This window comes from Desmodus rotundus, chromosome 6 (genome assembly GCF_022682495.2).
Source record: "Desmodus rotundus isolate HL8 chromosome 6, HLdesRot8A.1, whole genome shotgun sequence".
In the NCBI taxonomy this organism is placed as follows: Eukaryota; Metazoa; Chordata; class Mammalia; order Chiroptera; family Phyllostomidae; genus Desmodus; species Desmodus rotundus.
This window is the reverse complement of record NC_071392.1, coordinates 107,641,578-107,661,835: the sequence shown is the minus strand read 5'-3', so window position 1 is coordinate 107,661,835 and position 20,258 is coordinate 107,641,578. Positions and strand designations below refer to the sequence as shown.

At 45.2% G+C, this 20,258-nt stretch overlaps 1 protein-coding gene across 3 annotated transcripts in view; it reads right to left on the bottom strand.

Moving 5' to 3' along the window:
• Positions 1-19,031, bottom strand: part of ZHX3 (zinc fingers and homeoboxes 3) — a 107,006-nt gene extending 87,975 nt beyond the window's left edge. For 2 of the 3 annotated variants that reach the window (XM_053926198.1, XM_053926201.1), the window contains exon 1: positions 18,846-19,031. The gene's annotated coding sequence lies outside the window, so the exon portion shown is untranslated. Of the gene's footprint in view, positions 1-18,248; positions 18,401-18,845 lie in introns of those variants that run through there. The other variant, XM_071221752.1, reaches the window with a different exon arrangement.
• Between the last annotated feature and the right edge of the window lie 1,227 nt (positions 19,032-20,258).

Genomic DNA, 20,258 nt, shown 5'->3' with positions numbered 1-20,258 from the left:
ATTGAGCAGGTTAGCGGGAGGGAGGGAGTTCATTCAGCCTATTTGCTGCCTTCCACGGCTATCACAATTCAGCCCAGGAGAACATTAGTGCTCATCACCATGGAGGCAATTGTAATGTCAAACCCAAAACTGTGGGATCACAAAATGAGGGATATGTACTATGTTTCAGGGTGGGAGCAAGGGAGCTGAGAACCAAATTACCAGGTAATACAGGTCTTTGCAAGCTTTTCTGAAGCAATTAATATTCTTAAATTTTCAGATCTTTTTTCCTTGTACAAGATGGAGACAATTACTAATTCTTTTGAGTTAAATTAATTCCTTTGTTCAATTTGTTCACAGGAGATATTATACCAGAATTCACAGCCCTCAGACTCAGTGAGAAATGGTCTACCAAAGGACATACAATCAGGTGTAGATACCTTCGTTATAAAGTGTGGCTTTCATCTGAACTAGAGAAAGCAATCTTTGACCTAGATCACCGGTACTCTGTTGTAACCCTATCCTTCAAGCACTATTAGACTGGGGAGACAAATAAGTAAGCAGGGTGCTACCTATCAAATCCACTTTATGCTCCAGGAGAAATGGAAAAGGAGGAAAAGCAGTGCTTAACCCGGTCTGAGGGGTTAGAGAAAGCTTCCTGGAAGAGGGGGCACCTAAAATGAAGCTGGAAAGGCAAGTAGAAATTGGCTTGATGATGGAGGGAGGGGCTCTTTCTATTCAGAGAGGCACAGAGGAAACCCTGGAGGACCAAGGTTAGAAGCCCGGGGATGTTATCATTTCAGTGCTGGCCAGAGGACTTGGAGGAGAGACCACAAAAGGGCCATAGGATAAGGAAGCAGAGACACAGAGGGCTAAGAAGGAGAGCATTTCAAGACAGGAGGGGCTCACATCACTGGATGCCAGTCAAGCCAGGCAAGGGCCAGAGGCCTAGACTTGGCTAACCATAAAGGGCCCCAGGTGCCCTCTGCTGAGACATTTCAGAGAAGCAGCAAATGACAGAGGCCAGAGCACAGAGTTGGGTTGAGGAAGTAGAGACTGTGGATAAGGCTACTCACAGAAAGCTTGGCTAAGAACAGGAAGTGAGCTGACAGGAAATAGAGGATCAAATTTTCTTCGCTAACCTGAACCTCTCTGCTCTGAGCTCCAGACCACTTCTCTTGAATTCCTTCTTTTCCCTTACCACTACATTCAGTATACACTTTGGCCTTCCTTCCACCACCCATTCTCCATACAATAATCAGGGTGCTCTTTTTAAATTGCAAATAGGACCATCTTAGCCCCTACTCAAAATGTACAATGGTTTCCTGCTGCCTTTAGAAAAATTAACTCCTTGCCTTGGCCTGTATGTTCTTCTGTGACCTGGGCCCTGTTCCCCTCCCCAGCATCTTCTCATGCACCTCTCCCTCCTGCTGGCCTTGGACCAATCTGGTCTTCTTTCAGCCTACAAACCCTTTAAGCACGTTTCTGCCTTAGGATCTTTGCTCAGGCTGCTCCCTCTGCTTGGAATACTCCTCTCTTGCCCTCCCTCCTCCAATCAAAGCTGCCAAAGGGTGAGTCACTTATAAAGGAACAGCCACCACAGTTCTTCCTCCACCCTGTGCTCGGGTTCACCTCAAAGCAACTTCAGAGTCCAGGTTTTCCAGCTCTCCAGGAGGGACATATCCAGGCTCTCACCAGCAGGGGCTTTGACAGCAAAAGACTCAAGACCTAGCTCCTTTCTCTGCTGCCTATTAGATGTGTGGCTTTTATCAAGGTACCACCTCATCAGTTTTCTCATCTTAAAAAGATAAACAGTGTCCAGTTCCCCAGATGTTAGCAAGCTCATCTCAGAAGGAGTGTCAACAGCCCAGTTTTCATCCACCTATCTCCCATGACCCGAGGGCCTCTTTCCCACATTTGTAGCACTTGCCTTCACTGGAAACCAGCCCTAAGCTCCTCAGCCCTTCCTAATCTCTGTCCATCGAGGCAGGAGGAGTGGCCTCTCTGCTCTGTCCTAGGGCTGCACAGGTCCTGCCTCACTCTCCTCAGCTCCCCCTCCACCGTGCTATGCCCAGTAACCCACACACCCCAAATACACCTCCCAGCCGGTGAATGCCTCCTCTCATCCATCTCTCCTTTGGCCTAGGTCAACAGCTCCCATCCTAGGTTTGGTGCATAAAAGCCTCTCAGATAATCCTCCACTCTCTCTCTTCCCCTGCTCTGCTGGCTGGACACTGACACCCAGGGCCACCTTGGAAGCCATGGTTTGAAGAGGCACAGCATCCACCAGCTGAACCCCTCCACCCCCACTGCTGACCGAATTTGAAGTGCGCCACTGTTTTAAGCCACTGAGATTTCAGCAGGAAAAGCTAAAGGAGTTCATCAACACCAAACCAATATTATATGAAATGTTAATGGGTCTTCTTTAAGCAAAAGACAAAAACAGAATATCAAAAATATTAGCAACAAAATGGCAATAATTACGTATCTATCAACAATTGAATATAAACAACAAGATGAACAAGCAGAACAGAAACATATTCACTGGTACAGAGAACATTTTGAAAGTTGACGTATAGGAGGGGGGTTGGGTGGAAAAGGTGAGGGGATTAATAAGTAAATTGGTGGTTACAGAACAGTCATGGGATGTAAAGCGCGGCATAGGGAACACAGTCAATAATATTCTAGTAACTATGTACGTGTCAGATGGGTGCGAGGTTATCAGGATGATCGCTTAGCAAGTCATGTGTAATCACTGGGGTGTACACCTGAAACTAATATAATAATGTATGTCAACTGTAATTAAAAAATAAAAAATTATAAAAGGGACCTTAGAGATCCTCTGTACCCAACTCCTCACTTTACGAAGAAACTAAAAATAAAAAAGGTTAAAAAGTAAAAGAGATTTCAGCAGCGTTTATCTGTTACAGAAGCTAGCGTTTCTCTATGTAATACAGGCTGAATTTAGATCTCTGGAGAGCAGGGGGAGGACTCTCGCAGTAAAGAAGAAAGTTCACACGAAAGCCTGGAGCTAGGATTACTCATGGCTGATGACACCAGCTCCATTTATATACTTAAACTTATCACCTTCAAAGTACTTTAAATTATATCTCCTCATCGGTCACAACTATCATCATCATCGCTTTTTTTGTTTTTGTTATAATTAATAGTTTACAAATGAAAAAAAGAAACAGACAGAGAAGTTAAGGTATGTCCAAGGTCCCATAGCTTAGAAATGGAGGAGGCGAGACTGGACCACAGCTCCTGACCCATGGTCCAATGGCATTCTCACTACAGCCTCCAGTCTCTCAAAGCCACATTCTAGTGCTACAGCAGAGATACTCTTGGCCGATGTACAAGGGTGCTGGAATGAAACAAAGAAGATCGGGAGTCTAACAGAATTGGTTAGAAGCAGATTGCGGAGGACTTTATAAACATCAGACTGTGGAGTATAACTTACATTCCATAGACAATGAGAACAATCATCAGCCTCCACTTTCAAGCCCCACAGCAGTAATTTTATACCCACTTCTGTCTTCAAAGACCTGACTGCACCATCTCCTCTTGCCTATCATTTGTTGCCAAAGGTTCACTTCGCAAAGAAAATAGAAGCTTTTGTGATGGCAAATTTTCCAGAACCCTACTGTCTATAAACATTGCCCTATCCCCAAATAGCCTCCTCCTTTCCACACCAAGTGAAAAAGGCATCCCTCCTCTGACCATGTTACTGACCATCCCTTGTGCATGTCCCTCCCTCCAGGGAGGAGGCCTAGATCAATCACTGTCCTTTTCTCCCTGGAATCTCTGCCTTCTTCCTTTCTTCCAGCTCCATCTCTTCAGCCTCTGATGTGCTATAGTCACACAGTCCCTTTTATCCTAAAAATCACCCCTTCCTCAGGAAGCCCCAGCCCCCCTCATCCTACTTCATAACTGAGTTCCTTCAAGAAACAGCAGCAGCCAACACGCATTTCCACTTCATCGCCATGGACTCTCTCTTCCACCCTCTGGAATGCACCGTGGCACTGAAATAGTGACCTCTGACACCACCACCTGGGAGCTTAAGTTCAATGGGCATAAACCAACATCTCTCTCAACCTGTTTGTGGCTGCACTCCCTCCTTCCCGAGATTCTCCCCTGTCTTGATTTCTAAGACCCACTCTCTCCTGACCTTCCTCTCTCTGTCTACTCCTTTTTGGTTTCCTATTGGCCTCTCTCCCTCCACCTCTCCCCTTAATGTTAGTATTTCCTGTGGTTCCATCTGGATGCCTCCTCTTACATACCCTGTCTGTTTGAAATCATCCACAAAAATAGCGTCAACTGACAGCTACACACTGGGGACTTGAAAACTTATATATCCTCAGTCCAGACCACTCGCATGAACTCTCCATCCCTGGGCTACATTTGGTTGCCAGTAAGCTCTTCCATGTGGATTCCACGGCACTGCAAACTCAACATGGCAAAAACTACCTAAGCAGCTTGCTTACCATATTTGTTTCCCTTCTTTCTGCATTGAGTATGAGAGCATTTGCTGAGTACTCTATCAGCCTGGGTTCTCCAGAGAAACAGGACCCATGGGATACATGTGTGCAGGTGGGTATGTATGCATGCATGTATGCACAAACAATTTAAGAATTTTATGGAATTGGTTCACGTAACGATTAGGGACTGGCAAGTCTGAAATCTACAGGAAGGCTAACAGGCTGAAAAGTCAGGCAAGAATTAGCCATTGGAGCCTTGAGCTCGTACACTATTCAAAAGGATGCTCTGGAGTCAGGGTCTGGCCCTCTCACCTCTATCTCCCCTGCAGCCTACAACATGCCACATAGCAGAAGCTCAGATATTAGCTAACGACCAAGCAGGTAGGAAGTGAAGTGCTATTAAGTGAGAATGAAACAAAAGGATGTGGAAGCCACTGAGTCATGATGCGGAAGAACTGGGAAACTTGAACAAAGGCCATGCTATAAACCAAGACCCAGCCCTGCTGCGGCATGCCTCTGCCAGAATTACCTGACCACTACAACTCTGACTGAGTGAGGACCACCACGCAGCCAGAAGCACATCCATTCCAATACTCCATCTGAGTGTCTCACCAACCCTGTGAAGTTGGCGTGGTAAAGAAAAGACCACATTTATGAGTAAACTGAGGCTCAAAAAGACTTAAGGGGCTTGTCTAGGTTGCTAGAGAAAACTTCTGCAATGAAAGGTCCTAGTTCCTCAGTGATGTGCAGGTGAGAGGGACCATAAAATAACAGATGGTCAGAACCACAAGGGGACCATGAAATAAATTCAAAGCTCCTTATGCACCTAAATCTGCAAAAACTAAAGATATCTTCTACTATTTACACAGGATACTTTTTAATTATGGTTCAGATCATTTTTGTCTTACTGCACTATAATTCCAGGTATATATTAGATTATTAGCATTATCATATATCCACTGTTGTAGTAATACATTTCTGGTTATAAAATAAATATCTAGGATCATTGTTTTCTGAAATAATGCCAATATGTATTAAATCTATAGTTCTTTAGGGATGACTAAGTAGCCTATGTTAACCAAATCACCCCAAAACAGCAGGTTGTCTTACTTATTAGTAAACATTAGAACTAGTGAAAATTAAAATATTTAGGCCAAGTATTGCATTTGGTGATTCTCTGAAGCCATGAAGTACTGGAAACCCCCATTAGCTATTCCAATTAAACAAGGCAAGGCTGATTACCCCCACTTACATTTGCATCTATAGTAACTTGACCTTTTCAAAGCTCTTTCTATGTAGTGTCATTTCAGCATTATAAAACTCATATAAATCTTTTTAAAAGGTGTCCTATCCCAGTTGACAGAAAATAGGCAAACTCATGAGGTCATGCAATTGATAAAAGGCAAAAGCAGGACTAGAGGCCAGGCCTTTCTGCCCCCTGGATGGCAGCTATGCTATGAATCTACTGTGGCCCGTGGCCATGGGGCCACCAGACAGTAAGTGGTGCGAGGCTGAGAGACCACATCTAACGAACCCCCCAATGGTGTCTAGCACAGTACTGGACACATACTAGGCACACGGTAAGAGCATTGTTGGTGAGAAACTGAATTCATTTCCTTAGAGCTGCTTTAGTCACCTGCATGGTAAAATGGGCCACATAGCATTGCCAAATATGCTGGATTTAAAATGCTATTGGCATGACCACGACACAGAAGGAAAACACTGTCTTTCAAACCTAAATGTGACGATTCCCAAGGAGATCAGAATTCCGAGCCAGAGCCCCATTTCAGCACAATGTGTACAGGTGACGTGGTTTTCAGGTTCCTAGAAAATTAAGTGTTGAACTAATGGGGCAAATGGAAGATTGAAAATAGAGCCTTGCTCTGGCCACACCGCTCAGTTGTTGGAGCATTATCTCATGCACTGAAAAGGTTGTGGGTTTGATCCCTGGTCAGGGCACATACATAGGTTTCAGGTTCAATTCCCCATCCCCACTCAGGGCACATATGAGAGGCAACCAATCTATATTTCAGTTTCTCTCCCCCCACCCCCACTCTCACTGAAATCAATAAACATATCCTCAGGTAACAAGGAAGGGGGCGGGGAAGAAAGGAAAGGAAAGGAAAATAGAGCCTTAACAGGGGAAAGGAAAAATTGCCAGATTTCAGGCATAACAACTATTTGCAAAACTGGCAAACTGGCGCAATGGTCCAACTGCAGCTAACTTGCCATGGCAGGAAATGGGATTGCTAAAGGAGAGAGGCTTCACCCAGAGGGGCACGCGTCAGCGGGAGAGAATCCGCTCCGTGGTGAGGAGACACGCCCAGAAACAAGGCACACAGAGGCTTGGGGGCGGGAAGAGAAATCCTGGACATGGCTTCGCAGCCTTGCTGTAAACCCCTCTTGCTTAGCTAGAGAAAGGGAGAACGAGGAGGAGCTGGCCCAATTCAGTTTATTAGGGCCCCAGCCCACACTGCTCTCCTGCCCTCACTGCCAACCATCCCTGAGACAGACATTCAGAAATGAGATGGTGCGGGTTCAAGAGGCCTCCTGCCTGGCAGACTATTCCTTTCCTACGAAGGCCTCGCCATCATCACTTAGAGCTCCATCTTCCCCCAAATCATAAGTCATGTATCGGAACACATACCTTCCATTATCCTTCTGATTTTCTATTCACCACCACTTGAGACATTCACTATGATCCCAAATTATTTTTAAGGGCTTTCATAAAAGCCCTTCTCCACCATACTTTCCTTATTATTTCATATGTTAATTACAAAGACAAGTTATCCAAAAATAATTGAGAAATGAGGCATTCTGGATGAGTGAAAACTAATTCGTTAAGCACCAAAATATTTCTGTAGTCTTACTGAAATAAAGCATGCCTTAGTAAACAGAGAATATCAAATATAATCCAATATTCTACCCAGCCTTCAAGATGCAATCTAATTACAAACACTCCCACCGAAAGCACCCATTGACCCCCTCTCGCCACTTGCACCCACCACTAGAAATAACCTCTTTTGTCTGTGATCCTACATTTTGATTGCACCTGCTTTGTAGCACACAGCATGTTCTGCCTGAGGTTAGAGATTTAAATGCACCTTGTCTAACTTTTAATAAATAAGTTCCTTGAGACCAGGGACCTTCCTTTTTAACCCCAAGGGGCCTAGTTCACAGCAGGCACATAAACACTTCACAAAAGAAATACTCTAAAGTGATTCGAACGTTATAAAGAACACTGGAATAAAGCAGAACCTTCAAGGGTCCCTGAGCGCTGTGGGGAGGAAAGTGTGACATTAGAGAACATGTTACTATCATTAAAATACTCATTGGCCTCTGGTTCAGTATTTCCCAGCTTTAGAAGAAAATGTTTTTCTAACAGTGAAAAAATACTCTGAAATCCAATTTAAAAAAGACAGAATTACTTTTTAAAACTCTCAACTTGCACACTGAAAGTTCGGGTTCAGTTGGCATTGCTGACCTCCGCTGCCACATTTTCTAGGTCTCAGACACGCATTCAAGTGGCTCCCTGCACTTCACCAGGGAGATGAGCCGGCGAGTGGAAGGATGCGGTAAGTGACAGGAATGTAACCGAGACGCCACGCCGTGATTGGCGCACCACTCACCAGTTTGAGAGCCAGGCTTCACAGGACCAGCAGTGCTCAGAGGAAATTAGAAATGGAACACATGCTGGAGCAAATCAAGTTTTAGGCTCAAGGTCCATAGCAACCACTTCTAGCAGGGATGGCAACATTCTTTTCCCAAAGCTTTATTTAATAGTGTTTGGGTGGAACACTGCACCTCAAACTCAAAAGCTCCTTACCAGCAACAGGGGATTCTAACCGGTCAGCTGAGAACAGCTAACTCCCAGCTTCCCTCCCCAGCAGCTCTTGTTTCGCAGGATTCTTCTTGTGGTGAAAAGGAACAGAAGTTTCTGGGTGAAAATAGGGAGAATGGGAGGGTAGCGCTACTGGTATCACGATACTAAGTATCTAATCATGTCCATGACCCTGGGGGGAAACTGCTCATCTTTGGCTTGTCATTGAGTAAATATGTTTTTTTTTAAATAAAGATAATTTTCAAAGTTTACTTGAAAATCCGTAAGTATAATGGAACATTTAAACATTTTTCTCAGGAAATGAAAAACAATATATTTGTTGGCATACAACAGCTTAGAAACAGTTAATAAAATTTTTTTTATGAAACACCTAGAGAAGTGTTCATTTGGTCAACAAAAAAAAAAACCCTCACATACTTTTAATCACAATCAAACATAATTAAACACATAATGAGGGATTACATTCAGCTACAAGTAACAGGAAACACCCACCGTCTTCCCTACAGAAGGAAGGTCTAGGTCAAGGCAGCCACTGCACCTGCAGCAGAGAAACAAACTCCCAGGCCTCCTTTCTCACTGCGCGGCTGCAGACGGCATGGCCAATCAGGAAAGCACACTCGCTAGCACTGCTGAGTGCACAAGATGTTTCCTACACAAATTAGACCTTATACAGATACAATCTAGAGGAGAGAGGATTCAGATGTAAGCATAGAAGTCTGAATCAGGTTCCTGGTGGATACAAGAGGGCTTGCAGAAAAATCCGAACTCCGATGGGTCTTTGATGTGGATCTTGTGAAGAAACCAATGTGAAGCGACAATGTCAGGTACTTGGTGGTGGTTCTGACTGGAAGGTCAAAGAACCCAGAATATAGGTTGGAAGATGGCGTTCCCATAGCCACTATGTGTGTGTGTGTGTGTGTCTGTCTGTCTGTCTGTATTCATGGTGGCTCCAACACCTGACTAATGCCTTCTTCATCTTTGCCTTCCAATCTAATGCACGTGTGGCTATTCATGAATTCTAACCTGGAAGCACAATGAAGGTGGATGTTGGAAAATCAAGTTCCTAACATTACCCCCAGGGGACGATGTCTCCAACTCTAGATTTTGTTGTCCTATCACAGATCCATCATCTTAAATCAAAATTTATTCACCAAATACCAGCAAAAAAAAAAAAAAAAGACAAAAAGCAAAGGGCCAAAAATTAAAATGTTTTACATGAAACTATATTCTTTCATAAACTTGCCATACATAGAATTTATTCCAATTATTTATTAGTATGGAAAACAGAAAAAGGCTCCTATTCCCATTCCCCCCAAAAAAGCAGCTCATCAGAGGGAAAGGTAGAACACACATGACGGACTAGGGATATAAAGGGCTGTCACAAGGTCACTAGGAAAACCCAAATACCAAACAGTCCTTTTTCAATGGCCCCTGAACACAGAACAAATAAAACATTATAAAGAGATACTTAACCTAACTGCATATAAAAATACACTTCAATTCACCCACAAGTCTAATAGGCTTCAAAATGGAGAGAAAATAGTAAATGTTTTAAGGAAAAAGCACCACCTACTAATCTCATGTACTGCTGTTGAAAGAAAACTCTCTGAAGTATCTCACGTGAATAGTCACTTCTGAAATTAGTAGAAACCCTCAGCCCAGTGATGTGCTCACGCCTGGAGATTCAACCAACACAATATATTTACAACATTACCAAGAACTTCCGTGTTGGAAGTTCTCTGTCACCTTGTATATGGCTTAATTTCGATCAGGCTTTCGCCTGTCACTTTTATTTCTATTTCTTTTCCATGGGCGTCTTCGCAAATAATGGCGTGTGCCGATTTAAGTCTTTCTCACACTCTTTACATTCAGGAGGTTTTACCCAGAGAGTCCTTTCATGTGTTGGAAAGGAACTAGGGTAACTGAAGCCTTTCCCAAATTCTGCAATTCTGTAAGGTTTCCCTCCAAAGACATCGTTACATGTCTTCAAAACTTTGTGTGGTGAATGCAGGCTTTTCCACATTCCTCACACGCACAGGGCTTCTCTCCAGTGTGATTTCTTTCGGGTTTTGGAATCCTAGCTGGAACTCAAAGTTTCACCACATCGCTTTCACAGGGTGTCTCGCCTGCGTGAGTCCTTTGGTGTGTTTGTAAGGCACTCGGATACACGTAGGTTTCACCACACTGTTTACGTTCACAGGGGTTCTCTGCACTGTGGGTTCTTGCATGTGTCCGCAGAAAACTGAGGCAACTTTGCTACATTGTTCACATTCACAGCATTTGTCTCCGGCGTGAGTCCTTTCACGTGTTTGAAAGTTGGATGACATCTACAGACTTCCATACTGATCACGTGGATCGAGTTTCTCTCCAGTGGGCATTCTCGCACGTATCTGAAGTGACAGTGAAAAACTGAAGGTTTCACCATATCCCTTACACTCACAGGTTTTCTCTCCGTTGTGACTTCTTTCTTGTTTTTCAAATCCATCGGAGAAAACTGAAGGTTTTCCCAAATACATTACGTACATACAGCTTCTCTCCACGATTCTGATACTTGTATGGCTTGTGTCCAGTTTGACATCCGATGTGCATATTATGAGATGAATAGTGAATGAAGACTGTATTCCCATGGTTTTACTCCAGGAAGAGTTTTCTTGTTCAGAGAGATTCAGAATCAGGCTGACGTTTTCTTCACACTGACTACCCGCCTTCCTACCACATATTCTACCTACCACATGACTTCATTTCTAGATTTCCCGGGTCTCCCAGAGTCCTTCCTGCAGAGGGCACAACGAGAGAGAAGCTGCAACAACACAGCCACGAGGGCCCCGGAGGGCAGGCAACACACCCTGAGCTCCTGAGCTCGGCTGGAGAGAGAAGGGAGTAAATGGTTTTTCCATCCAGTATCTTCTGAGACAGAACTGTGTCACATATGTCAATTTTATGGATAACTGAGGCGACAGAACATGCAACCTTATGATGAAAAGCTTTCTAAAATGCATTACTTCCTTCTGAACTAACCAAATCATAATCTGACCTATTCTTGTTGAACAGAATAACAATGATGATTGATTACTGTATTCAGAGACCACTGAGGCTAACAAGACTGCTACACTTTGAATTATTTTGTATAACATTTCTGCCTCTTTCATCACCAGCTAGCTGTCTCTTCTTGCTTTTGTCACTGTGCTTGTCCTTAATGGAGGGTCCCTCAATCCATAACTTCTGATATCAGAGAGACCTGGCAAGGCAGTCTGCTAAGGGTCAGGGACTAAGGTTCATTCCCATGTCTTCAGCTTCGGACCCAGGCAGTTGGCTTCCAGACCCCATGTTTTCATCCACTACAGCTGAACTTCTGAAGGTGCTTAATTATAAAGAACTACCAGCTGTGTATATTGAGGGGGAAGGAGGGTAAAAATATACATTCTCAGTCCCCTCTCCTAGAAATCTAATTCAGTGGGCCTGGGATGGAGCCTTGGAATCTGTATTTTTAACATACACCCTCAAATTGTTCTCATGACCAAGTTTAATCAATTCTAAAAGCCATCAGTGCTGCCCATTGGGGTAAGGATTCCTTCAGAAGCAAAATGAACCTGGGCCAAAGCTGACTCCTTCTAGAGAGACCTTATAATCAATCAATCAAGCTTCCAGGTCACTCCTCTCCCACTGCCCTCAGGCAAATCCCCTGACCTTCTGAGACTTCTGCAGGCTGACCATCACACTTCTCATTGCTGGTCTACGTTCATTGAAGACCTGGCACACCTTCCTTCTCTCCACCCCAAATGTCCTGGCATCCTTCTCATGGTTTCTCTGACCACACGGATGACCCAAACTCTCTAGCCTCTCGCTTACTTATCCTCCTTGACTTCAGTGATCTTCACTGAGTTCATTCACTTCAGCCATTCATGTCAGTGGCAAAACCCAGGAGCCTGTCATGTCCAGTAATTATTGCTCCAACTCTGAAATCCTCCACTCAGTGTTCCTTCCCAACCACACCCTCCCATTACTCTAACACTGCAGTATACCCATTCCTTAACTTCATCAACACCTCTGGTCCTCTTCTGCACCCCATCCAGCCTAGACACTGTTACCGATCATGTTACTCACTCCCTGGCCAATGCACTCAGTTCCTCTGCTCTACTGTCCTTCCGCTGCTCACCCCTTGCAACTGCCAACCCTGGCTCAATCCAACTATACATCTTCTTTGCTCCTAAAATCAGGCAGTTGCCTGCTACTGGTGTCCCGATTAATCCACGGTCTCCTATCTCAGGAGTTTAATAGGAAGTTTAATAGGAAGGGGTTTAACCAAAGAAAGAAAGCTGTCTTGCCTACAAGCACTTAACAAGTTTAAATCCAAACAGAAAGTTGCTATGCATCAATAGAGTAATTATAAATCCCAAGCCAAACAATTAATTCCCTGATAGATTTTACAAATTCAAAACCAGAGTCAGTGAAACAAATTCCGTTATGATCTGTTTTTCACTCTTACCAAAACTCTAATTTGTTGATGGGGCTACAAGTCTTTTCCTGGGGGCTTTTTCCCCCTCCTTATAATATTAAGCTAATATTGATTTGTGTGTGTGTGTGTATAATTATGTTCCTCACAAAGACCCTGTGAGATAAGAACTGTTATTTTTCTCCAGTTACAGCTGAAAAAACAGACCTAGACATGTTAAGTAATTTGCCCAAGGGCTTACAGCTGACAGTGGCAAAGGTAAAATTAAAACACAGAGACCAAACATGAGCTAATCTATGTGCTTTGGCATAGTGGTTATTATCAGACACTTCCCAGGAAATAGAAAATCCAAACCCAAGCATTCTAATTTTTTATACTCCAATGTATGCTTAGAAATAAAAACATGAGGAATCATAAAGATTAATGTTATTGCACATTTTATATTCATTCATTCCTACAGGTATATCAGGAGGCAGTAATGCATAAGAGACACATTTCTATAGTCATATCATGTAGATTCAATCCTAGCTCCAACACTTTCTTTAAAAGTGCTATTTAACTTTAAAAATTACTTAACTTTTGTGGCTGGCATGGCTCACTGGATCAAGTGCCGGCCTGTGAACCAAAGGGTCGCCGGTTCAATTCCCAGTCAGGACACATACCTTGGGTTGCGGGTCAGGTCCCCAGTAGGGGACGTGCAAAAGGCAACCACACATTGATGTTTCTCTCCCTCTCTTTCTCCCTCCCTTCCCCTCTCTCTAAAAATAAATAAATAAAATCTTTGAAAAAACATAAAATTAAAAATAAATAAAAATTACTTAACTTTTCTAAGCTCAATTTTTCTCAACTAAAAAGAGAAATCATGTAATAACCATCACCACCTTAGTTAAGGGATCTCTAAGGGACCTAAGAGCACCAGGTACCAGGACTGTACAATAAACAGGACAAGGCTTCCCCTGCCTTCGTAGATCTTGCAGTCTACTGGGGCAGTAGACAATAAAGAAGAAAACAAACATATAAATGAAATCTTGGAATGCTGGCTGAGGCGGAAACTTACAAGTGCTGTAGAAGGGCTGAACAGGACAGCCCCTCTGTGGGGTATTTCGGCTGAGACCAATGTTTGAGAAGGAACCTTCTATGAGAGGAATGGGGCTGGGGGCTGCCAGGCAGAGAGGAGGTCTCCAGAGCGGCACTCGGCATGTCTGAGGAACTGATGGAGCCCCAACCTGACAGAAGCATGGCGAGCAAGGACAGGAGGTTGGAGAGGATGACAAGGGCTGGACACCTCAGAGTAAGAAGTGCTGATGTGGGCTAAGTGCAGCGGGAAGCCACTAAGCAGGGGGTTGACGTGACCTGCTTTACGTTTTTGTAGGGTCTCTCTGGCTGTACAGGGGAGAATGGGTTAGGAGAAGGGAAGAGTGGAAGCTAGGTATCGAAATAAAAGGTAGGGGCAGTCATCCAGCTGAGGATGCTGAGTGGATTAGGAGTGGGGAGGGAATGGAGGATCTGTGGTGTTCTGGCAGGTAGGCCAGCAGGCCACACTGATGGACTGAATGTGGGGGGAAGAATCAGGAAAAATCAAAGATGACTTTCAGGTGTCTCGCCTGAACAATGAGTGAATAGTAGTGACAATAAGACAGGGAAGGCTGGAGGAGAGAGGAGGAAGGGGTCAGAAATGAGAAGAATAACTTGGAAGTGGTTGATTTTGGATATGTGGACTTTGAGATCACTGTGAGGCAAGTAAGTCGAGATAACAGGAGGGCTGTCGTTGAAAATGCAAGTCTGGAACCAGAGAAAGGCCCAGGCAGGAGGTATAACTGAGGGAGTCATCTGTATCCAGAGGATATTAAAGTCCTGGGAATAAGTGAGATCGTTCCGGGAGAAAATATGATGAGGGGAGGGAGGTAATCAAATGACAAAAGACATAATAAGAAATCACTTGGTAACCTAAAACTGAGCATAGTAATGTAACCCATACAAAAACACACAGAAGTGCTCTAAATATGTTTGCAATAAATGCCTGTAGAAACGTTAAAAACAAATTCTTAACACATTCCCTTTAGGCCTTTAAAAGAATAAAATTTTCACTTAGGATTTTTTCTACAAGTTCTTGTATATTTGGGTCATAAGAAAAATAATCTAGCCCTGGCTGGTGTGGTGCAGTGGATTGAGTGCTGGCCTGTGCACCAAAGGGTAGCTGGTTCAATTCCCAGTCAGGGCACGTGCCTGGGTTGTGGGCCAGGTCCCCAGTAGGGGACTTGCAAGAACCAACCACACGTTGATGTTTCTCCCCCTCTCTTTCTCCCTTCCTTCCCTTCTCTCTAAAATAAATGAATAAAATCGTAAGAAAAAAAAAGAAAATTAAAAAATAATAATCTGGCCCTGACCAGTGTGGACTCGGTTGGGTGTTGTCCCACAGAGCACAAGGTTGCCAGTTCGATTCCCAGTCAGGGCACATGACTGGGTTGCAGGTTCAGTCCCCAAGTCGGGGGGCCTACAAGAGGCAACTGATTGATGTTTCTCTCACATTGATGTTTCTCTCCCTCTCTCTCCCTCCCTTCTCCTCTCTCAAAAATTAATCAATAAAATCTTTTTAAAGAAAATGTGTTGACCCTGGCTGGTGTAGCTCAGTGGATTGAGCATGGGCCTGAGAACCAAAAGTTGCCAGTTTAATTCCCAGTCAGGGCACATGCCTGGGTTGCGGGCCAGGTCCCCAGTGGAGGCGGGGGGGGGGGGGGGGGGGGGGGATGCGTGTGAGAGGCAACCACATATTCATGTTTCTCTCCCTCTCTTTCTCTTTCCCTTCCCCTCTCTCTAAAAATAAATAAATATAATATTTTTTAAATGTTTTGAAAATAAAAAATATTTGAAGTTCTCTGGATTGTGTTCAGAGGGATCCTTTTCCTTAAGAGCAAAAGCAAGGATTTTTTCAAAAACTCACTAAAATTACAAGTTACCTACTTGAAATTCAAGGCTTTAAAAAGCTTACTGTCATTCTACGTCCTCTCTGTAAACATTCTACCTTAAGGCTCGGTTTTTCCCATCCGTATAATAAAAATGCAATGATATGTTTTATTACTGATGTCATTTGATCCTGAAAGATGAAACTGGTCCTTTCAAACAGTTCAAGAGTCACATGAGAGACGTAAAATGCCCAAGAGATCAAGGATTTATTTTAAAAGGTTGAAAAACAAGAACAAAAACCTTAAGTATACCTGCTAGCCATCCAAAAACTGATAAGCAAGGAACTGAAAAGGGTAGAACTGCCAGGAAAAAAAAATGTAAGTGTAACAGCTACTCCTCAAATGAAAACACATCACAGCTGTAATTACATCTCTGGGTATCTGTTGACCCAAAAAACTCACTACGTTCTTGAGGCTTCCACTCTCACTTAAGAACTACCAAACTGAAATCGCAGTTGTAAACACTGCTGGGACACTTTTGTGTCTCAGAGATCTCCGCTGTGACACAAGGACGGTGTATAGGAAGGAAAGTCAGTAATGTTTGCAAAAAGTGCCCCTCACCCCAACGGGGAAGTTAAATCAAGACTTCTTCTTCCAATCAAGGCTCACTTTGTAAAATTCTTCTTCTCAGACATGTAAAGGACAGGGCTATGCTGACTTTGAAGGGATTGTTACCCCATTTCATGATCTAGCTACGGAAAAGCCTAGGAGGCCACCAGGAAGGTCATGTGAACAGATGGATAATGAGCATTCATTCATTCATTCATTCGTTCAACAAATGTTGATTAAGCACCCATGAGGCGTCAGGTGCTCTTCTGGGCCCTCGGGCTCTATCAGTGAAAAAGTCTCACATTACTGGGTTAACAGGGGAAAGAGACAATAAAATAACGAATAACTACCTATGTATCTACCAAGTGGTGGTAAGTGCCATGAAGACGAGTAAGGTGGGTTAAGGAGGGTTGGAGAATGGAGCGTATTTTACGCACAATGGTCAGGGAAAGGCTGATGGTTATATCTGAGCCGAAACCTACAGCCAGAACTCTGATACCCAGGAAACAGAGTTTAGGTAGAGGGAACAGCAATGTAAAGGCACTGAAGGTTTTTAAGGCATAGCAAAGAGATCTGTCCAGCGGGGCTGAAAATGAGGGCAGGGAGGCAGCCCAGCAGGCAAGGACTTCAGATTATACTATAAAATGAGAAGCTATTCGCTGCTCTGAGCAGAGGTTCTAAATTTTTTAAAAGATCATACAGGGAACGAAGTTCTTACTTATAAAAACAAACCAAATAGATATCGCTCATAATCTATTTATAAGTAAAAAAAATCCAATAAAACAATCTTATAGTATGGTTGCATTTTTTGTAAGCAAAAATACTTCCACATGGGAACAAAAGACTAAAAAGATAAATACCAAACTGGCTTACTTATGGTTTGTGGGATTGTGAATTTTTTCTTAGGCTTTTCTGCCTTACACAAGAATCACTTTTGTAACTTTTAATGTTATCTTAAGAGGGGAAAAAAAAACCCCACTCCCGCCGTGAGACTACCTCAGTCTGAAATCTTAATTATGAAAAACCAAAAAACAAAACGGGAGAACATTTCTCCAAAATTACCCGACGGCGCATGCAATGTTTGCCTGTCGTGGAGCACGGCACAAATCAAGCACTGCTCCATGTATCAAGGTCACAAAACCCACTTGGTTAATATGTTTATCATTACATGGTAGCTCTGTCCTCTAAAGCAACTTTGATTACCATCTTTCCACGGCAGCAATAGAAAGCCCTTTTCATTAATTTCCTAAGACTCTTTGATACTACTTTGCTGCTTCTGGATTTTTCCACTGTATGTCTCTTAGAAACAAATTAAGCCCAAATAAGTTGTTCCAGCTAATGAAGTGCTCTTTTGGTTCTTTCCCCGTGGTTGAGAATTATCCGGCAAAATACCAAATTGCTTTGGGACGCATTTGCTCTTCGTTTTGAAATACTGCAATACTAAGTTACTACAAATAAAGAACATCAAGATAACAACATAGAAGAACATGTATATAAGTGGAAACTACAGTAATCCTTTTTTAAAGTGAGAATGCGTAGAGGTCTCATGAATAAATATACTATGTGTTCACGTAACACAGATAAAAACAGAAAGTAGTTTGGCCTCCCTCCTCCTCTGCCGAACCCCCCCGCCCCCCCCCGCCCCCCCCCCCCCCCCCCCCCCGCCATCACAGAACAGCTACTCCCAGGGCACCAGCCCAAGGCAATCACTGCTCAGAAATGCAAACCACTCAACTCAAAGGGACTCTAGCTCTCACACAGGCACCTGAGCGCCACATCCCACCCGCTCCCCAACCACTTCCAACAAGGTTCTCTGAATGAAAATCCCAAGCCCGGAAGGTTTCACTAGCCCCAAACTCCGCTCACACTCCACTCGCGGAATCCGGGAACCTGGCGCCCGGGTCTTCTGTTCCCGCGTGGCCAACGAGGGTCCCAGGATTCAGGATCCTACTGTACCCCAACGGGTCGAGTCTGGGTTCACTTGCCTCCCAGAGGCAGGGGCCACCCGGCTCCGCAGGACAAACGGGCTGGCGGGAGTTGCAGCAAGTGTCCCTGGCCTCCCAGCATCTCCGCCTCACGTCCATCAGGCCGTCCCCCGCGCTCCCCTCCCTGCTCTCGGGCGCACACGCAGCGCCCACCCGGCGCACCCTCGGACACGCACCCGCACACGGCAGGCGGACATCTGCAGACCCCCACTTCCCCTCCATAACCCCCTGGTCGCTCCCTGCGCAGCTGGCTGGCTGACGGGAGCTACGGTAGCCCCCAGGAGAGGGGGCACCCCACGCCCCCAGGACGCCCTAGACTCGAGCTGGGGGAGGGGGTGATGACAGATGGGCGAGGGGCGGGGCTTCGGGGGGAAGGGGCGGAGCTTCTCAGCATGGGGGTGCTGGCGGCTGACAGAAAGACCCGGGGCAGCCGCGGCGGGAGGGGTTGGCGGGCACTACGGGCAGGGCTGAGGGTCAGGCGTGGCGGGAAGGAGCTCGTGCAGACACAGAGGGGCTGACAGGCAGAGAGACACACAGACACAGGAACTGACACTCGCGGGGAGCACACGGGGCCGGCGGGCCACGGCAGGCGCTCACCTGGCAGCTGCGGCGGCGGCGGCGGCGCCCGCGGCCGGGCCGCTCTCGCCGCGCTCCGGGCCTCCCTCCTGGCGGCCGGCCGGCGGGCCGGCGCAGGCCCCCGCTGAGGCGGAGGCGGCGGCGGCGACGCCGGAGCCGCGGACTGCTGAGCGGCGGGGACGCAGCTGCACCAACCGACTCCCGGCCACTCGGGAGAGAAGGGGCAGGGGCGGATGCTGTGGCCCCAGAGGTTCCCGGCTTTTGTACTCCGTATCCTGGTCTTTCTACTTGAACAACTAAGGAAGGCCACGCCAGGTTACACATTCAAAAGGCTGTAGGCAGGGCAGGGGCCAGAGGCCGTCCCCTCCCCCCCCCCCCCCCCCCGCTAATCCAGTGTTTCCCAACTTGCGTCACCTTGGGAGTCAGCCTGTCTTTTATCCCACCAACAAGCACGTCACCGCAGTTTTGAAACTCTCCTGTTTCCTAAACAGATCAGCGATTTCTGATAACTGCTTTCCTAACATTCAATCTCCAGGTACTTGAGAACTTTAAAGCATCAATTAGCCCCTTCAGGTACGATAACGCTGTCCTTTTTTTCACAGTTTCTATTGTGTAACTTGCAGCCCTGGGGTGGGAGTGGGCCCTTTTCTGAGGTTTTGTCACACGCTCCAGGCACCATTTTTTTTTTGTCACGGAGCCCAGGTCTGTAGCAAATGTGCTCAGAAAGGGGCCCCCACCTGTAGAATCTAGTGATTGATCTAGTGATTAATAAAGAGCTCTGCAGTCTGATGGAACCAGAGCTGGAATCCTGAACCTACATTACACCAGCTGCCGATTAGCAGCTGGCTGAGCAGACATTGGGCTGGACCTATGGAGAGCATAAGGGCAAGACTCTAGGCAGACAAAACAGCATGCACTTCACACCAGTTTGTGGAGGTGTGTCACGCGTTTATCAAGGAGGCACATAAAAATAAAAATATTTCTTTTAAAAAAAAGATTTAAGCAGATTCCAGGTGGTCCCTATAATGTCACCTGTACTCACATTCTGATGAACTTTCTCAAGCGGGAAACTGTCAGATGTATAATTGATGCAACAGAGGTACAACCTGAGCTCAGTTTTATTGGAATGAGCTACACCTGTGACTTTTTGCTGTCAGGGTCCAGAGGCAAAGCATGTATCAGTTCGGAGTTTGCTGGCTGCAAGTACCAGTTACCCATCAGGCCAGTTTAAGGAAAACAAAGAGAGAACTTAAAGCTTTGTGGGGAAAGAAGGAGAAGGTCCTCTCAGGTCAAGGGCAAGAACCCAGCTGGACTTCTGGATGAACTGGAAGCAGAGCAAGGTTTACCAGAAGGAACCTCTCTCTCTCTGCAAACTTGTTTTCTGTTTCCAGATAATAAAATGAGACATATGTCTGCCAGCCACTCCCAAGTCCT